We start from the raw sequence: 19204 nt of genomic DNA on the forward strand, positions 1-19204 counted from the left end.
ATGATGAGGGCAATGCCAGTTCCCATCCCTCACTGACTAACCTAGCAAATTCTACCTTTATGGCCACTAGATCCTTCCTGGTTCTTCCATTTTCTACCTACAATTTTTCAGCAGTTCATATCTGTGTGTATATATGTACACACCTTAGTCAAGTTTATCTTTACTCTCATCTATAACCCAGAATATTAACTATTTCCCTTTCCTCCTTAGAGATAAAGGCTTGGATCCTACCAATTGTACAACGTTTGGAAGTCTGAAGACTTTTCAGTTTTCACTAATTTCAAGGCACTATTTTTAAAAATAGCTTTGTTAAACGGACAGAAATTGCAAATATCTTCAGTATACAGGATGATGAATTTTCACACTGAATATACTGTGTCACCCATGTCAAAAGGTAGACTTTTCCCCAAGACCTAGAGTCCACCATAGTGCTCCCTTCCAGTCACTACCTGTGATTACCTCTGCTATTGTGCTCAGAGAGTAACCACTCTTATGCATTCTAACAGAACTGATGACTCTTACTGGGCATATTTTTTATGCCTTTCATGTATATTTACTTACTTAATTCTAACAATAATCCTATGATTTAAATACTATTACTGTCTCTGTATTACATTTGAGGAAAGTAGGGAGCACAGGGTTTATGTTTATTTGCCAAGTTTACACTGGTAGTAAATAACAAACCACTATCCAACCTGAGAACTCTGGCTCCAGAGTCACATTCTTTATCATCAACAATACTGTGTAAAATATGGAAGGCTGGATCAGTAGTCCAAATCAATACAATTGGATGTTTTGAACAATTACCATTTACCTCCACTTAAACACTCTGTACATGATTTTGAACATATTCTTTTAACTGATATCCTTTCACTTGTGGCTCAGAACTCTGGGGAAACTGTCAAACTCTGAGAGGAGGGACTTTTCCAAGGGTCATAACAGTTAAAAAATCAGACAGATTTGAGCCCATAACAGTTTAGGATGCATCATTTTCTTCTCCATTTCTCAGAGGGCAGGAGAAAACTGAAGCCAGGAGAGGTTAACTGAGTAGCAGTGCTGTATCTCCAGCTGGTTCAGCTGAGCACTCTGTATGTGCTTGTTGATCAACTTGTATAAAGTCCTACCTAGCCTTGTCTCTGTTGCATTTAGATGAAACTTGGCCCTTCACACTACTTGGAGGGGAGGTGTCTGGGTTCTCTAAGTACTTATGCAGGTGATAGATCTTCTTGCTGTCTAGAGGGTTTAGTAGGAGTGACTTGTGGACACTTGCCCTGTCTTTATGGCTCACAACAAACTTTGGAGAGGATTGGATGACATACACTTAGGGTTGAGGGTCATAAGGATTTTCAGCATCACACCTACACTCAAATCTTAGCCATGCAACTCACTAGTTGTGCATTCTAGATGGATCATTCCATCTTTCAGGGTCCTGTTTTCTTCACTTGTAAAATGATAATATGCTCACCAAAACGACAGTTGGATTAAATAAGGTCATATATTATTTACCTTATAGGTGGCGCAAAAGGTGCCATTAATACATTTTTGTTTCTCTTCCCTGTGTCCTATCTTTGTTGAAATCTCTTCCCTTGATACTGATTCAGGGTGAGAACTGATGAGACCTTACTCAGTTGCAAAAGAGAAATGAAATGAAAAGTAATGTTTTTTAAAAGACCACTTTATTAGGGCACAATTAACATACAAAAATGATAAATATTTAAATGTATGCAACTTGATGAGTTTGGACATAATGCTTTCTTTGAATGTCTTCTTACTATTGTATAGTTTCATCAGTCTTGCATGACTAGCAACAAGGTCTAACTTAGATATATTCAGTGGGGAAAAAGAACATTGGATATACAGACAGAACAGCTATGAAAGAGAAAAAGGATGTATTAGGTACTGATGAGCAAGGATAAGAATAATAGGAAACTTGCCAATAGAAGTAACATAAGCCAGAAGACAGTGGAATAGCTTCTTCACTGAAATTTAACAAAAAGATGAAACTTTTCATCTAGAATTCCTGGTGCAGCAGAAATATATTTAAAAAACAAAGGTAAAACAAAAATGTCTTCAGACCTATGAAAACTGAAAGAATTTATCACTAACAGACATGCAGTACCAGAAAGGTTAGAGAAAGTCCTTCAGTCATGGGGAAAATATAGTAGATGGAAATCTGGATCTATATGAGGCAAGAAAAGCATATAGGTAAAATACAAGATATTTTCCTTCATTTTAAAATCTCTTCAGAAGATAATTGATTATTTAAGGAAAAAATAATAACAATGTAATGAGTATTTTCTAGCACATGTATAAGTAATATGCACAACAAGAATAGTAAAATGGCAAGGAGGCATTAAATAGAAGTTTGTTATTCTCAAATTGTATCAAAAGTGGTAGAATATTACTTGAACATAGTTTGAAATAAGTTAAATATGTATGGTTTAAATTTTTGACTAAGAATACATTAGGAGATAAAACAAAATCATTAATAATACTGAATTATTCCAAAATAAGACCAAATAAAAGAAAACAACAGATTGGCCAAAAAGAAAATAAGTAGCAAGTTGGTAGACTTAAACACAAATGTATCACTAGTGACATTAAATACAAATGGTCCAAATAACCCAATTAAAAGGTGAAGATTTTCAAATTGGATAAAAAAGCAATGCCAAACAATGTTTTCTATGAGAAACTCATAAAAATTAAAAAGGAGGGGCGGAGCCAAGATGGTGGCGTGAATAGAGCAGAAGAAATCTCCTCCCAAAACCATATAAATTTTTGAAAATACAACAAATACGACTATTCCTAAAAGAGAGACCAGAAGACACAGGACAACAGCCAGACTACATCTAAACCTGCAAGAACCCAGCACCTCGCAAAGGGACCTCCTGCCCGTTCCCCCTCCGGTGCAACTCCACCATAGCAGCAGTGGCCACGCCCACAGGAAACAGGCAGAGCTTCTTCCACAGCGGCCAGGCAAGAATCAGACACCCTGTCTGCACGCAGCTGCCCAGCACAAGCCGCTAGGGGTCGCTGTTCTCCCAGGAGAGGAAGGCCACAAACCAGCAAGAAGGGATGTTCTCCCAGCCGACACACGCGCTAGCTCCGCACAACCACCTCTAACACCATGAAAAGGCAGAAGAATTTGACACAGACCAAAATCACAGAGTCAACCCCTGAGAAGGAGATAGACCTAACCAATATTCCTGAAAAAGAATTCAAAATAAAGGTCATAACCATGCTGATGGATCTTCAGAGAAATATGCAAGAGCTAAGAGATGAAGTCCAGAGGGAAATTACAGAAATGAAACAATCTCTGGAAGGACTTAAGAGCAGACTGGATGAGGTGCAAGAGGCTGTCAATGGAATAGAAATCAGAGAACAGGAACACAGAGAAGCTGATGCAGAGAGAGATAAAAGGATCTCCAGGAATGAAACAATATTAAGAGAACTGTGTGACCAATCCAAAAGGAACAATGTCCACATTATAGGGGTACCAGAAGAAGAAGAGAGATAAAAAGGGATAGAAAGTGTATCTGAAGAAATAATTGCTGTAAACTTCCCCAAACTGAGGGAGTAAATAATCGATCAGACCACAGAAGTACACAGAACTACCAACAGAAAGGAACCATGGAGGACAACACCAGGACACATAATAATTAAAATGGCAAATATCAAGGACAAAGACAGAGTTTTAAAGGAAGCTAGAGAGAGGAAAAAGGTCACCTACAAAGGAAAACCCATCAAGCTATCATCAGACTTCTCAACAGAAACCTTACAGGCCAGAAGAGAATGGCATGATATATTTAATGCAATGAAACAGAAGGGTCTTGAACCAAGAATACTGTATCCAGCATGATTATCATTTAAATATGAAGAAGGGATTAAACAATTCCCACAAAAGCAAAAGTTGAGGGAATTTGCCTCCCACAAACCGCCTCTACAGGGTATTTGAGAGGGATTGCTCTAGATGGGAGCACTCCTAAGACTAAGCAGATGTCACCAGAGAAAATGAAATAACAGCAGAGAAAGCAGACCAACCAAATACTAACTAAAGGCAAAAAATAAGATCTGCTACCCACAAAAGCAGTTAAAGGAAACACAAAAGAGCACAGAATAAAACAACCAACATGTAAAGAAAGGAGGAGGAGGAATAAGAAGGGAGAGATATAAAGAATCACCAGACAGTGTTTATAATAGCTCAATCAGCAAGTTACGTTAGACAGTAAGATACTAAAGAAGCTAACCTTGAACCTTTGGTAACCATGAATCTAAAGCCTGCAATTGCAATAAGTACATATCCTTCAATAATCACTCTAAATGTAAATGGACTGAATGCACCAATCAAAAGACACAGAGTAACAAAATAGATAAAAAAGCAAAACCCATGTATATGCTGCTCACAAGAGACTCACCTCAAACCCAAAGACATGCACATGCTAAAAGTTGAGGGATGAAAAAAGATATTTCATGCAAACAACAGGGAGAAAGAAGCAGGTTTTGCAGTACTAGTATCAGACAAAATAGACTTCAAAACAAAGAAAGTAACAAGAGATAAAGAAGGACATTACATAATGATAAAGGGCTCACTCAAACAAGAGGATATAAACATTATAAATATATATGCACCCAACACAAGAGCACCAGCATATGTGAAACAAATACTAACAGAACTAAAGGAGGAAATAGACTGCAATGCATTCATTCTAGGAGATGTCAACACACCACTCACCCCAAAGGATAGATCTACCAGGCAGAAAATAAGTAAGGACACGGAAGCACTGAACAACACAGTAGAGCAGATGGACCTAATAGACATCTATAGAACTCTACATCCAAAAGCAACAGGATACACAGTCTTCTCAAGTGCACATGGAACTTTCCCCAGAATAGACCACATACTAGGCCATAAAAAGAGCCTCAGTAAATTCCAAAAGATTGAAATTCTACCAACCAACTTCTCAGACCACAGAGGTATAAAAGTAGAACTAAATTGTACAAAGAAAGCAAAAAGGCTCACAAACACATGGAGGCTTAGCAACATGCTCCTAACTAATCAATGGATGAATGACCAAATTAATATAGAGATCAAGCAATATATGGAAACAAATAACAACAGCACAAAGCCCCAACTTCTGTGGGATGCAGCAAAAGCAGTCTTAAGAGGAAAGTATATAGCAATCCAGGCATACTTAAAGAAGGAAGAACAATCCCAAATGAATGGTCTAATGTCACAATTATCGAAATTGGAAAAAGGAGAACAAATGAGGCCTAAAGTCAGCAGAAAGAGGGACATAATAAAGATCAGAGAAGAAATAAATAAAATTGAGAAGAATAAAACAATAGAAAAAAATCAGTGAAACCAAGAACTCGTACTTTGAGAAAATAAACAAAATAGATAAGCCTCTAGCCAGACCTATTAAGAGAATCAACACACATCAACAGAATCAAAAATGATTAAGGAAAAATCATGACGGACCCCACAGAAATACAAAGAATTATTAGAGAATACTATGATTCTTCAATGAACTGGAACAAATAGTTCAAAATTCATATGAAACACCAAAGACGCCGAATAGCCAAAGCAATCCTGAGAAGGAAGAATAAAGTGGAGGGAATTTGCTCCCAAACTTCAAGCTCTACTACAAAGCCACAGTAATCAAGACAATTTGATACTGGCACAAGAACAGAGCCACAGATCAATGGAACAGAATAGAGACTCCAAACATTAACCCAAACATATATGGTCAATTAATATACGATAAAGGAGCCATGGACATACAATGGGGAAATGACAGTCTCTTCAACAGATGGTGCTGGCAAAACTGGACAGCCAAATGTAAGAGAATGAAACTGGATCACTGTCTAACCCCGTACACAAAAGTAAATTCGAAATGGATCAAAGACCTGAATGTAAGTCATGAAACCATAAAACTCTTAGAAAAAAAACATAGGCAAAAATCTCTTGGACATAAACATTAGCGACTTCTTCATGAACATATCTCCCCGGGCAAGTAAAACAAAAGAAAAAATGAACAAGTGAGACTATATCAAGCTGGAAAGCTCTGTACAGCAAAAGACACCATCAATAGAACAAAAAGGTACCCTACAGTATGGGAGAATATATTTGTAAATGACAGATCCGATAAAGGCTTGACATCCAAAATATATAAAGAGCTCATGCACCTCAACAAACAAAAATCAAAAAATCCAATTAAAAAATGGACAGAGGAACTGAACAGACAGTTCTCCAAAAAAGAAATTCAGATGGCCAACAGACACATGAAAAGATGCTCCACATTGCTATTTATCAGAGAAATGCAAATTAAAACCACAATGAGATGTCACCTCACACCAGTAAGGATGGCTACCATCCAAAAGACAAACAACAACAAATGTTGGTGAGGTTGTGGAGAAAGGGGAACCCTCCTGCACTGCTGGTGGGAATGTAAATTAGTTCAACCATTGTGGAAAGCAGTATGGAGGTTCCTCAAAAAGCTCAAAATAGAAATATCATTTTACCCAGGAATTCCACTTTTAGGAATTTACCCTAAGAATGCAGCACTCCAGTTTGAAAAAGACAGATGCACCCCTATGTTTATCCCTGCACTATTTACAATAGCCAAGAAATGGAAGCAACCTAAGTGTCCATCAGTAGATGAAAGGATAAAGCAGATGTGGTACATATACACAATGGAATATTATTCAGCCATGAGAGGAAAACAAATCCTACCATTTGCAACAACATGGATGGAGCTAGAGGGTATTATGCTCAGTGAAATAAGCCAGGCGGAGGAAGAAAAATACCAAATGATTTCACTCATCTGTGTAGTATAAGAACAAAGAAAAACTGAAGGAACAAAACAGCAGCCGACTCACAGAACCCAAGAATGGACTCAGAGTTACCAAAGGGAAAGGGAATGAGGTGGATGGGAGGGAAGGGAGGGATAAGGGTGGGGAAAAAGAAAGGGGTATTACAAGTAGCATACATTACAATCAGTATAATGTGGGAGGGGGCATGGGGAGGGCTGTGCAACACAGAGAAGACAAGTAGTGATTCTTCAACATCTTACTATGCTGATGGACAGTGACTGTAATGGGGTTTGTACGGGGGGACTTGGTGAAGGGGGGACCCTAGTAAACATAATGTTCTTCATGTTATTGTAGATTAATAATAAAAAATACAAAAATAAAACAACAAACTGATTTAAAGTAAAGAATGAAAAATATATACCATATGAATATACCAGTGATCTAAAGAAGGGTTAGCTATGTTAATATCAGACAAATTAGATTTCAGAGCATAAAATATACCAGGGATAACAAGGATCATTTCATAATGAAAAAGGGGTTAATTTATCAAGAAAATGAAACAGTACTAAATTTTTATGCACCAAATATCAGAATTTCCAAATACATAAGGAAAAACTGATCGACCTGAAAGGAGAAATAAGCAAATCCACAATTATAGATTTCAACACTAATCTAGTAATTGATAAAACACATAGAAAAAAAACTCTGTGAGAATACAGTAGAATTAAATAAAGCACTCAACTCCCTTGACCTATTTGACAAGAATAGAATAGTCTACCAAACAACAGCAAAATACCCTTTTTTCTCATGTGTGCGTGGAACCTTTACAAAGACAAATCACATTTTCTGCTATAAAATTAAGAAATAAATAAATGTCATCTGTGAACCATATTTTCATCCTGATTAACATGTATCTATTGAAAAAATGTCAAGAGGCAAAGGAGAAATTTAAGTAGGAACTCCAATAATGATATTAAGTAATGATTTAATTTTTTCAATAATGGTATTGTATTTTTGAATTACAATCCATAATAAATATAATCATAAACATTAATAAATATAATCATTTCATGTCAAATAATTTGGATGGTGGTTGACAAGTCTGTTCAATTGAATGATACTGACACAATATATATTTTTTTAAAGTCCTTTGAAGTAAGATATTGATTTGTTTTCCAAGAGGATGCATTTGATTTTCCTGATTAATAATCTTCATTTTCATACAATTTAAAGCAAGATAAAGGGTACAATTAAGTTATAAAACATTATTTTAAAAATTAAGTATTAAGCAAAATATTTTTTACAACTACCTAGCTATGAAATTTCATACATTTAAAAATAAAGAACCATATTAAACCAAAATCAGAAATCAAAATATATATGCCATTTACTGCATCTATTAGAAGGATGTCTTCAAGAAAAGACTATTTTCCAAATACACATTCTTAATACATTTTATAAACATAACTTTATAATAACCATGTCACCATAAATTACTGTAATCCTGGTGTATCTTAAACTAAATATTTATTCTGTTGTTTAAAACCTATATTTCACACGAATTGGTTAAATATTAATATTTACCGGCAATGTATGGTTTCCTTTTGCACACAGTTTTCTAATGATTCTAATCAAATTCCACTTAGTCTTAATTGATTCTTCTTCAGGTGTAGCAATGTCTCTACTATGTTTTCTGTTTCTTCTTTGTATTTACTGCTTATTTGAGTTACTAATGTCTCACTGTGGAGTAATACCTTTTTTTAAAGAAATGATTGTTGATATACAATCTCATGTTGGCTTCAAATGTACAACACAGCAAGCGGTTCAACAGTTACCCACATCATCAAATCCTCACCTCTTTAGTACTATTTCTATCAGTGTAGAAAGATGTTACAAAATCAGTAACTATATTCTCCATGCTGTACGACCACCCCCATGACCAGTTTATACTGTAACTGAAAATTATTGTGCCCCCTTATCCCCCTTGGTAACTACCAGTTTTTTCTCAGTGTCTGACTCTACTGCTATTTTGTTCCTTCTGTTTTGCTTTGTTTTTATATTCTGCAAATAAGTGAAATCATATGGTATTTGTCTTTCTCTATCTTGCTTATTTCACTGAGCATAATACCCTCTAGGTCTACCCATGTTGTTGCAAATGGCAGAATTTCTCTTCTTTTTATAACTGAATAATATTCCATTGTGTATATGTACTGCATCTTCTTTTATCCATTCATCTGTTGATGGACACTTAGATAGTTTCCATATCTTGGCTATGGCACATAGTGTGGCAATAAACATAGGGGTGCATATATCTTTTCAAATCAGGGATTTTGTTTTCAGGTAAATTCCTAGGAGTGGATTACTCGAACAAATGGTATTTCTACTTTTAGCTTTTTAAAAAAATCAAAGTGTTGTTAGTATACAATCTTGTGTTGGTTTCAAATGTACTTCACTGTGGTTCAACAGTTCCCGTGATCAACTTTTATTGTGATTGAGAAATTATTTTTAGTTTTTTGAGGAACCTCCATACTGCTTTCTGTAGACACCCCAGCAATTAACTTTGCTGTTGTTTAGTTTCTGCTTAAGTTTGATTTATAACCAAAGTAATCTAAAAGAAAAGAACAATATGTTCACTGCTCAAGTTTGATTAATAGCCAAAACCAATCTAATAGAAAGAATAAAGTGTTAATTCCTGAAATCTGGTGTGAGTTATGACCAGTGTGCAACAGGAGCTGCAAACGGTTCCTGTGATCCTTCTGCGGCAAACCCCGACAAGGAACATGCTGTGAAACTCACTAACCGGTTGACTTGATTTAACACAATAGGAACATAAAAAAACATGTCTAGTTCGCGGTTGGTTGATTCGTTGAGAAAGTACATTCAATAATTATTAACCAACGATTGTTTTACTGCTTGCTGTAACCTAATAAAGACAAAGGGCACACTGACTCGTTGCTTAGTCTCCAAGGAAGTCTAAGCCCTCTGCATTAAACCTCATTCCAACTCGGTTTTTCATTTTCACAGTCTCCAGCTGCAACAGCTTTCCACAGGGTTTGCACAAATTTACATTCCCACCAACAGTGTAGGAGGATTCCTGTTTCTCCTCATCCTTACCAACATTTGTTATTTCTTGTGTTTTGGATAGTGGCCATTCTAACTGGTGTATGGTGATTTCTCATTGTGGTTTTGATTTGAATTTCCCTGATGATTAGTGATGTGGAGCATCTTTTCATGTGCCTGTTGGCCATTTGTATTTCTTCTTTGGAGAAGCATCTGTTCAGGTCCTCTGCCTATTTTTTAATCAGGTTATTTGGGTGTTGAGGTGTATTTGTTTTTTATATATTTTGGATGTTAACCCCTTATCAGATGAGTCATTTATGAATATATTCTCCCATACTGTATGATGACTTTTTGTTCTACTGATGGTGTCCTTTGCTGTACAGAAGCTCTTTAGTTTGATGTAGTCCCACTTGTTCGTTTTTTATTTGGTTTTCCTTGCCCAAGGCGGTGTGCCAGGAAAAAATTGCTCATGCTTATTTTCAAGAGATTTTTGCCTTTGTTTTCTTCTAAGAGTTTTATGGTTCCATGACTTACATTCAGGTCTTTGATCCATTTTGAGTTTACTTCTGTATATGGAGTTAGACAGTAATCCAGTTTCATTTTATTACATGTAGCTGTCCAGTTTTGCAATATCAGTTGTTAAAGAGGCTGTCTTTTCCCCATTGTATATTCATGACTCCTTTATCATATATTAATTGACCACATATATATATATATATATATGGTTTATATCTGGGCTCTCTTCTGCTCCATGGATCTCTGGGTCTGTTCTTGTGCCAGTACCAAATTGTTTTGATTACTGTGGCTATGTTAGTAGAGCTTGAAGTCAGGGAGCATAATCCCCCCAGCTTTGTTCTTCTTTCTCAATACTGTTTTGACTATTTGGGGTCTTTTGTGGCTCGATATGAATTTTAGAATTATTTGTTCTAGATCACTGAAGAATAATGTTGGTATTTTGATAGGGATTGCATTGAATCTGTAAATTGCTTTGGGAAGGATGGCCATTTTGACAATATTAATTCTTCCTATCCATGAGCATGGGATAGATTTCCATTTATTGGTGTCTTTAATATCTCTCATGAGTATCTTATAGTTTAAAGAGTAAAGGTCTTTCAACTCCTTGGTTTGGTTAATTCCTAGGTATTTTATTCTTTTTGATGCAATTGTAAATGGGATTATTTTTCTTGATTTCTTTTTCTGCTAGTTTGCTGTTAGTTATAGCAATACAACAGATTTCTGTGTATTAATTTTTTATCCTGCAATATTGCTGAATTCAGTTACTAGTTATGATAGTTTTTTGGTGGTGTCTTCAGGGTTTTCTATGTATAATATCATGTCATCTGTGAATAGTGGGAGTTTAACTTCTTCCTTGCCAGTTTGGATGCCTTTTATCTCTTTGTGTCATCTGATTGCCATAGCTAGGACCTTCAGTAGTATGTTGAATAAGAGTGGTGAGAGTGGGGACCCTTATCTTGTTCCTGATCTCAGCTTTTCACTATTAAGTATGATGTTGTCTGTTAGTTTGTTGTATATGGCCTTTATTATGTTGAGGTACATACCAACTATACCCATTTTGTTGAGAGGTTTTATCATGAATAGATGTTGAATTTTGTCAAATGCTTTTTCAGCATCTGTTGAGATGATTGTGTGGTTTTAATTCTTTTTGTTAATGTAGTGTGTGATATTTATTGATTTACAAATATTGTACCATCCTTGCATCCCTGGAATAAATCCCTCTTGGTCATAATGGATGATCTTTTTGATGTGTTTTTAAACTCAGTTTGCTAATATTTTGTTGAGGATTTTGAAATCTATGTTCATCAGGGATATTGGTCTATAATTTTTTTGTGTTGTCTTTGTCTGGTCTTGGTATTAGAATGATGCTGGCCTCATAGAGTGAGTTTGGAAGTATTCTCTCCTACCTTTTGGAATACTTTAAGAAGGATGGGCATTAGCTCTTCTTCAAATGTTTATTAGAGTTTAGCTGTGAAACCATCTGTACCTGAGACTTTGTTTTTGGGGGTTTTTTGTTACCAATTTGATTTCATTGCTGGTAATTGGTCTGTTCAGATTTTCTGTTTCTTCCTGGGTCAGTCTTGGTAGATTGTATTTTTCTAGAAAGTTGTCCATTTCTTCTAGGTTGCCCAATTTATTGGTATGTAGTTTTTCATAGTATTCTCTTATAATTCTTTGCATTTCTGTGTACTCTGTTGTGATTATTCCTTCTTTGTTTCTGGTGTGTTTATGTGTGTATAGTCTCTTTTTTTCTTGATAAGTCTGGTTAAGGGTTTATCTATTTTGTTTACTTTCTCAAAGAACTAGCTCCTGGTTGCATTGATTTTTTTTCCATTGTTTTATTCTTTTCTATTTTATTTATTCCTTCTCTGATCTTTATTATGTACCTCTTTCTACTAACTTTGGGATTCATTTGTTTTTTTTTCTAGTTTCTTTGTGATTTTAGACTATTTATTTGGGATTGTTCTTGTTTTTTGAGATAAGCCTGTACTGCTTTGTACTTTCCTCTTAGAACTGCCTTTGCCACATCCCACATATTTTGAGCTGTTGATTTTGTTTTCATTTGTCTCCATGTATTGCTTGATTTCTGTTTTACTTTGTTCATTGATTCATTGATTACTTAGAAGCATGTCATTTAGCCTCCATGTGTTTTTAGGCTTTTTTGTTTTCTTTGTGTAATTTATTTCTAGTTTCATAGCTGTGTGGTCTGAGAAGGCACTTGATACAATTTCAATGTTTTTGAATTTATTGAGGCTCTTCCTGTGGCCTAGTATGTGATCTATTCTGGAGAATGTTCCATATACACTTGAGAAAAAAGTGTATCCTGTTGCTTTTGGGTAGAATGTTCTGCAGATATCTGTTAGACCCATCTTATCTGAGGTAGTATTGTTCAGTGCCTGTTTCCTTATTTATTTTATGTCTGGTTGATCTATCTACTGATGTGAGTGGTGTGTTAAAGTCTCCTAAAATGAATGTGCTGCAATCTATTTTCCCTTTTAGTTCTGTTAGTATTTGTGTTACTTATTTAGGTGCTCCTATGTTTAGTGCATAGATATCTATAATGGTTATATCCTGTTGTTAGACTGACCCTTTATCATTATGTAATGTCCTTTGTCTCTTGTTCCTTTCTTTTTTTTGAAATTTATCTTGCCTGATACAAGTACTGCTACTCCTGCTTTTTTCTCCCTATTGTTTGAATGAAATATCTTTTTCCATCCCTTCACTTTTGGTCTGTGTATATCTTTGGATCTGAAATGAGTCTTTGTAGGCAGCATATAGATGAGTCTTGTTTGTTTGGTTTTTTTTGGTTTTTGGTATCATTAATGTACAATTACTTGAACAACATTATGATTACTAGACTCCCCCTATTATCAAGTCCCCCCCACATACCCAATTACAGTCATCCATCAGCATAGTAAGATGCTATAGAATCATTACTTGTCTTCTCTGTATATACTGCCTTTCCCATGTCCCCCCCACTACATTATGTGTGCTAATTGTAATGCCCCTTTTCCCCCTTATCCCTCCCTTTCCACCCATCCTCCCCAGTCCCTTTCCCTTTGGTAACTGTTAGTCCATTCTTGGGTTCTGTGAGTCGGCTGCTGTTTTGTTCCTTCAGTTTTTTCTTTGTTCTTATACTCCACAGATGAGTGAAATCATTTGATACTTGTCTTTCGCCACCTGGCTTATTTCACTGAGCATAATACCCTCCAGTTCCATCCATATTGTTGTAAATTGTAGGATTTGTTTTCTTCTTATGGCTGAATAATATTCCATTGTGTATATGTACCACATCTTCTTTATCTATTCATCTACTGATGGACACTTAAGTTGCTTCCATTCCTTAGCTATTGTAAATAGTGCTGTGATAAACATAGGGGTGCATATGTGATGAGTCTTGTTTTTTATCCATTTTGTCTTTTGATTGGTCCATTTGTTCTATTTACATCTAAGGTGATTATTGATTTATTGTTTTCTAACTTTTTCATAGCTCCTCTGTGTTCTTTCCTCTCTTAAACTCTTCTCTTGTTGTTGATGGTTTTCTTTAATGTTATGATTGTATTTCTCTTTTTTTAATTATATATTTTTTGTGTGTATCTCTTGTAGGCCTTAGTTTTGTGGTTACAAAATGCTCAAGGATAGCTTCCTTACCATATAACAGTCTATTGTAAAATGCTGATTAGTCTATTTCAAACACAATGTAAAGGTACTTTTCTTCTTCTTCTCCTTCTCCTTCTCCTTCTCCTTCTCCTTCTCCTTCTTCTTCTTCTTTCTTCTTCTTCCTCCTCCTCCTCCACACGTTTTTATTAGATGTCATAATCTGCACTTTTTGTGTAACCTGTGACAGATTTTGTGTATAGTTGGTTTTCCTTCTTTTGTTTTGCTTTAGTTTCATATTTTCTTGGTAACTAATTGGTCTACTGCATTTATTGTGGGTTTATTTTCACTGGTGAGAGCTATTTAGCCTTAAGGATATTTCCATCTATAACAGCCTCTTTAACATATCCTGTAAGCCTGGCTTAGTGGTGATGCATTCCTTCAACTTTTGTTTTACTGGAAATTGTGCAATACCTGCTTCAAATATGATTGATAATCTTGCCAGGCAGAGGATTCTTCTTTGGAGAATGGTCCTTCTGTTTCAGTACATTAATATATCATGCCACTCCCTTCTGGCTGGTAAAGTTTCTGCTGAGAATTCTGCTGATAGCCTGATGGGATTTCCCTTATAAGTAATCTTTTTTCTCTTTCTGGCTGCTTTAAATATTCTCCTTATCCTTGATCTTTGCCATTTTAATTATTATATGTCTTGTTTTCTTGAGGTTCCTTTTGTTAGGGGCTCTCTGTGCTTGAGAATCTCTCTCCCATGACCTAAGTCTATTTCCTTTCCCAGATTGGGGAAGTTTTCAGTAATTATTTCCTCACAGAGACGTTTCATTCCTTTGTCTTGCTCTTCTTCTTTTACCCCTATTATTCAAACATTGTTTCATTTGTATTGGTCACATAACTCTCCTATAATCCTTCATTCCTAGAGATCCTTTTTTCTCTGTTCCTCAGCTTCATTGTGTTCTATTGTCTAATTTCCATCTCATTCATAGTTTCCTCTACCTGCAATAATCTACTCTCCATTGTATGTTTCATTGCAGATACTGTATTCTTCAGCTTTGTGTGGCTCTTTCTCAGGTCTTCTATCTCTTTGTTGAAGTCCTCCATGAGATCTTGAATATTTTTCTGTAAATCTGTGAGCATGTTTATGGCTTTTATTTTGAAATCTTTATCAAAAAGATTGGTGATTTCCATTTCATTTATCCCTCTTTCTGATGTCCTGTCCTGCAGTTTTGTTTGGAACATACTCTTCTGCCTCCTCATTTTGTCATTGTTTCTGTGTTTCTTCCTTTGTATTAGATGGCTCTGCTATGATTACTGGTATATAGAGTAATAGCTTTATGAAGAAGGTGTCCTATGGTGCGCAGAAGCTCAAAACTTTACTCTGTAATGCCTGCTTCTGCTTTGCAGGAGCTTCAACTGTTGGCATGCAGTGGGCAAGGCATCTTTCTGTCTGTGCTAGCAGTGTGCTTCAGCCGCCACCTTTGTGATATGCTTAGGGGTCTCTGTTGAGCTCAGTGTGGGTGGGGCCACCCTCTTCTTGACCTGAAGCAATGGTGGAGCTTCAGGGATATTGGGATGGGTGGGCTGATGTGTGGCTCTTCCTTGGCTAGACATGAAGCACCGAGCTTGGACACCCACAGGGAGGATGGAGCTCTTGGAGCTGGCTCCTGCAGACACCTCCCAGGTTGGACTGAAGAAGAGCCAAGGAAGCTGGGAAAGACTTCCTCTGCCTGCCAGGATGCAAAGTCTGATGCTGCTCTTGCACACACAGGGAGGAGCCTCAATGCTGCATTGTGCACAAGTGGGACTCATATACGAATGGAGATAGGGCCTCAGAACAGCAGAGAACACAGAGCTGGGCCATAGGATAGGCAGTGAACAGTAGTCAAGGATTCCTGCAGCTTTCCACCTGTCTGCTACCTGTGAACTTCACACAAAGAAGACCAGAGACAAAAAGAAATGCTCTGTGAAGCTTTATTCCTCTTACCCCTTCTGCTCTGGTTCCTGGTATTTTTGTGAAGCATCAGGACACTCCCATAGTCAAAAGCAATAATAGGTCTCTCATCTACATTTTTCTCATCTCCCTGACCCTGTTTCCTCCTTCCTTAAGAGAAGGAGACCAAAATGTGAGAAGATTTGACAGTGTTGACTAGTAATGAGGAGGAGATACAGACGTTAGGAAGGAGTCTAGTATGTGTCAAAGAGAGGTAAATATAGGGTTTTAGGAAGAAGAGGTACAAGAACTAAAGAGAAGGAAATATACATGAAAGGAAAACTTGGGAAGCAAATGGTTTTATACAAGGGAGAGATTAACTTAATTGAGAAAGATGAATAGAGGGAAATACAATGATAGCAAAATTAACAGTGGGAGGAAATATCAGCATAGGTAAAAGATGGCAAGATAAGGTTTTGCAGGAAGGTCCAGCTGGCCAAAGCAGAAGGTTGGTGGTTTTCCAGGGCTAGAGTGATCTATCACTAAATCTGAACAATGTAACATTTTGTACTGTAGCCCCATGTAGTCAGGACCCTAGATAGATTCCAGCCCCATGCCTGAGATCTATAGCTGGATCCCAAATATTTACCTCCTTTAACTTAGCATGCAAAATATCCTCCCTACACCCCCCTCAAAAAAAAAAGAGCAACCAAAATTTCTATCATTTTGGCCTAAGGAACAAAGTCCAGGATCTCATGATACTTTCTACATAAGTTTCAGATGTGCCTTCTCTTAATTTAGAGAATTGTGAACCAAAAAATCACAAGTTTTCTGCCTAATGCTCAATGAAAGAACAAAGATAGGATAACCACAGTGACAATTCTCATTTGGAAAGAGAAAGAATGGAAGACTGTGATAATCTCTTACACTGATGGCCACTAATGAGCAACTCCTTTTGGTATTCCTCTCACTTAGTCCCCTACTCTTGAATTTAAGCTGGCCTTGTGACTTGTTTAAACAATAGAATGCTGCAGAAGTAAGTTTGTGCTTCCTGTCCTAATTTAAGTTTTTAAAAGGCCTGACAGCTTCCAATTTTGTACTCCAAGATCTACCCACCACAGAGAAGAGATATGATTATCCTGAAACTACAGTACTTTTAAGGAAACCTAAGTGACTCACTTGGAAAGGCCACATGAAAAAGAACCAGCATGCTTGAAATATAGCTCCACAAGAGATCCCAGCCTACAACAAAGACCAACTGCCATCATCCTGGACATTCCAAACCAGTTGAACCTTCAGATGACTGCAGTCACCACTTATACCATGTAGAGAATTGCCCAGGTGAACCCAACTAAGTCATAGACTCATGAGCAGTATAAATGTTTGTTGCTGATTGAATCTAGCGTGCAAGGCAGTGTGTCTGTATGTGTACAGTGGTGCTAAGGTGGGAGGCCTCAAGCAACAGGAACAACAGTAAGCACAGCCCCAGAAGAGAAGAGGACCTCTGGTAGGACAGCACAGGAACCTGGGTGGGAGGCTGGTTTGCTGACCAGCCCTGGACCCTGCATACAGTGCCTTCAACTATTAACACTCTGACCCGAGAACTAGAACAGGTATTGCAGTTGTCCAGTCAGTAAACTTTGTCAGTAAATTACAAAATTACAGCATACACATGGACAATGCAATAAAGTAGATCAGGAAGTTATTCGAATTTTTCAAGGAGTTCAGTCTCTGAAAATTTCTGGGCCATTGAAAAGCAAATACCCACAGTGCTTAGAAATAGAAATTAAACATCACTCAATTCAACAGAAAAAAACACTATATGAAAATTTGCTTAAACCAGTTAACAAGACAATTTGAAATTTAATTTTTCCTTTTAATTGAAGATACAGTGTTTTGCATTATATCATGAAGGCACTTTTGATTTCTTGCATGACTTCCACAAGTTACAGAAAATGTTATAGGAAATATTAAATTACCACTGTATAATCACCACTGCATAAGCTTTAAAGTTAAATTCATACAGGACACTCATTTGTAAGAAGAATTAAATCTTTTTAGAAAAAGTATTATGTGAGACTGATCAACTTTACATGTACTATAATTTATACTTCAAAATATTTCATCAGAAATATATCCCAATTTTGTCATAGACTATGAAATGATCTTAACAGGCCATAACAGTTTCATCAGCAGAAGTATTCCTCTCAAAGTTAAATATTATCAAGAATCATTTGCAATCTTGAATTTGTCAAGAGCAACTCCATTTTGCTTTCATTATATCAATTTGAAAATAAAGTTGCTAAAAGTATAAAATTTGAAGACATAATAAACTTGCAGAAAGGCAAACCAAAAAGTCTCTGCTCAATCAAGATATTACAATAATATAGTATTTTATTCATTATTTTATATAAATTATGACATCAAAATATTTTTTACAATTTTAAAACTTATGTGTCACTATTCATTCCTTCTATTATATTTCTTAAGTAAATATTTTTAAAGGTAAAATCTTCATATTGTACAATTTGTAGAAGTCCTTTCTTTTCAATTCTTGAACAAGGGTCCCATATTTTCTTTTTGCAATGGAACTTAAGATAATACAACATGTTGCACACACTCCTGTTTATTCAATTATCTGTATTTTATGATTAAATTTTTCACTTATAGGCCATATATGGCTTGGTTTAGTATTCTTTCAGTTTACATGTTGATACATTTTATAAAATTACATACCTTCAAAAAAATTCTAATATTTAACATTGCACCCAGAGTGCATGGTGGTTGTATCTCAGCCGTACTTGAAGGAGCACTAAGGGTGGTTTGTATTGTTTCAAGGAAAAGTAACAGGAGTACCACTGCCCTGGTTTTGATCCCAGTACTCCAGCTAGTCTTGCCTCACTGCCGTTTCTGGACATCTCCCAAAAGCTTAGAACAGTGTCTGTCACAGAGTAGGTGTTCAATAAATATTTGCTGAATGAATTGAATAAAAACTTTTATTATTTTGTGCATGGGAAAATGGAGATAGGTAGCTGTGACTCTTCAGCTTATTAAGTGATACATGATATATATGTTGTGACAGAGATCATGCCCTAGGATTGCTTATCGCTGAAAATATGGTTGTTGGAGGAAAAGTTGGCCTGGGAGCTTAGAGATAATAATGTATGAGTTAGTGAGCATTGGTTGAAATTGGGAGGAACAAGGTCGTTTTTATGATAAACTAGCACCAACTGTGTAAAGACTAATTCCTACAGTAATTATGACAGGTTAATATAT

General features: G+C 36.2%; 2 protein-coding genes across 5 annotated transcripts in view; one reads left to right on the forward strand and one right to left on the reverse strand.

The window, feature by feature from the left end:
- Positions 1 to 19204, forward strand: part of ZNF300 (zinc finger protein 300) — a 131639-nt gene that overhangs the window by 63838 nt on the left and 48597 nt on the right. Inside the window, exon 8 of one of the 4 annotated variants that reach the window (XR_008993278.1) lies at positions 211 to 1326. The exons of the other annotated variants lie outside the window; for them this stretch is intronic. The gene's annotated coding sequence lies outside the window, so the exon portion shown is untranslated. Of the gene's footprint in view, positions 1 to 210; positions 1327 to 19204 lie in introns of those variants that run through there. 4 annotated transcript variants of the gene reach the window in all.
- Positions 1 to 19204, reverse strand: part of SMIM3 (small integral membrane protein 3) — a 126142-nt gene that overhangs the window by 62165 nt on the left and 44773 nt on the right. The gene's annotated exons all lie outside the window — the stretch shown is intronic.

This window comes from Manis pentadactyla, chromosome 2 (assembly GCF_030020395.1).
Source record: "Manis pentadactyla isolate mManPen7 chromosome 2, mManPen7.hap1, whole genome shotgun sequence".
In the NCBI taxonomy this organism is placed as follows: Eukaryota; Metazoa; Chordata; class Mammalia; order Pholidota; family Manidae; genus Manis; species Manis pentadactyla.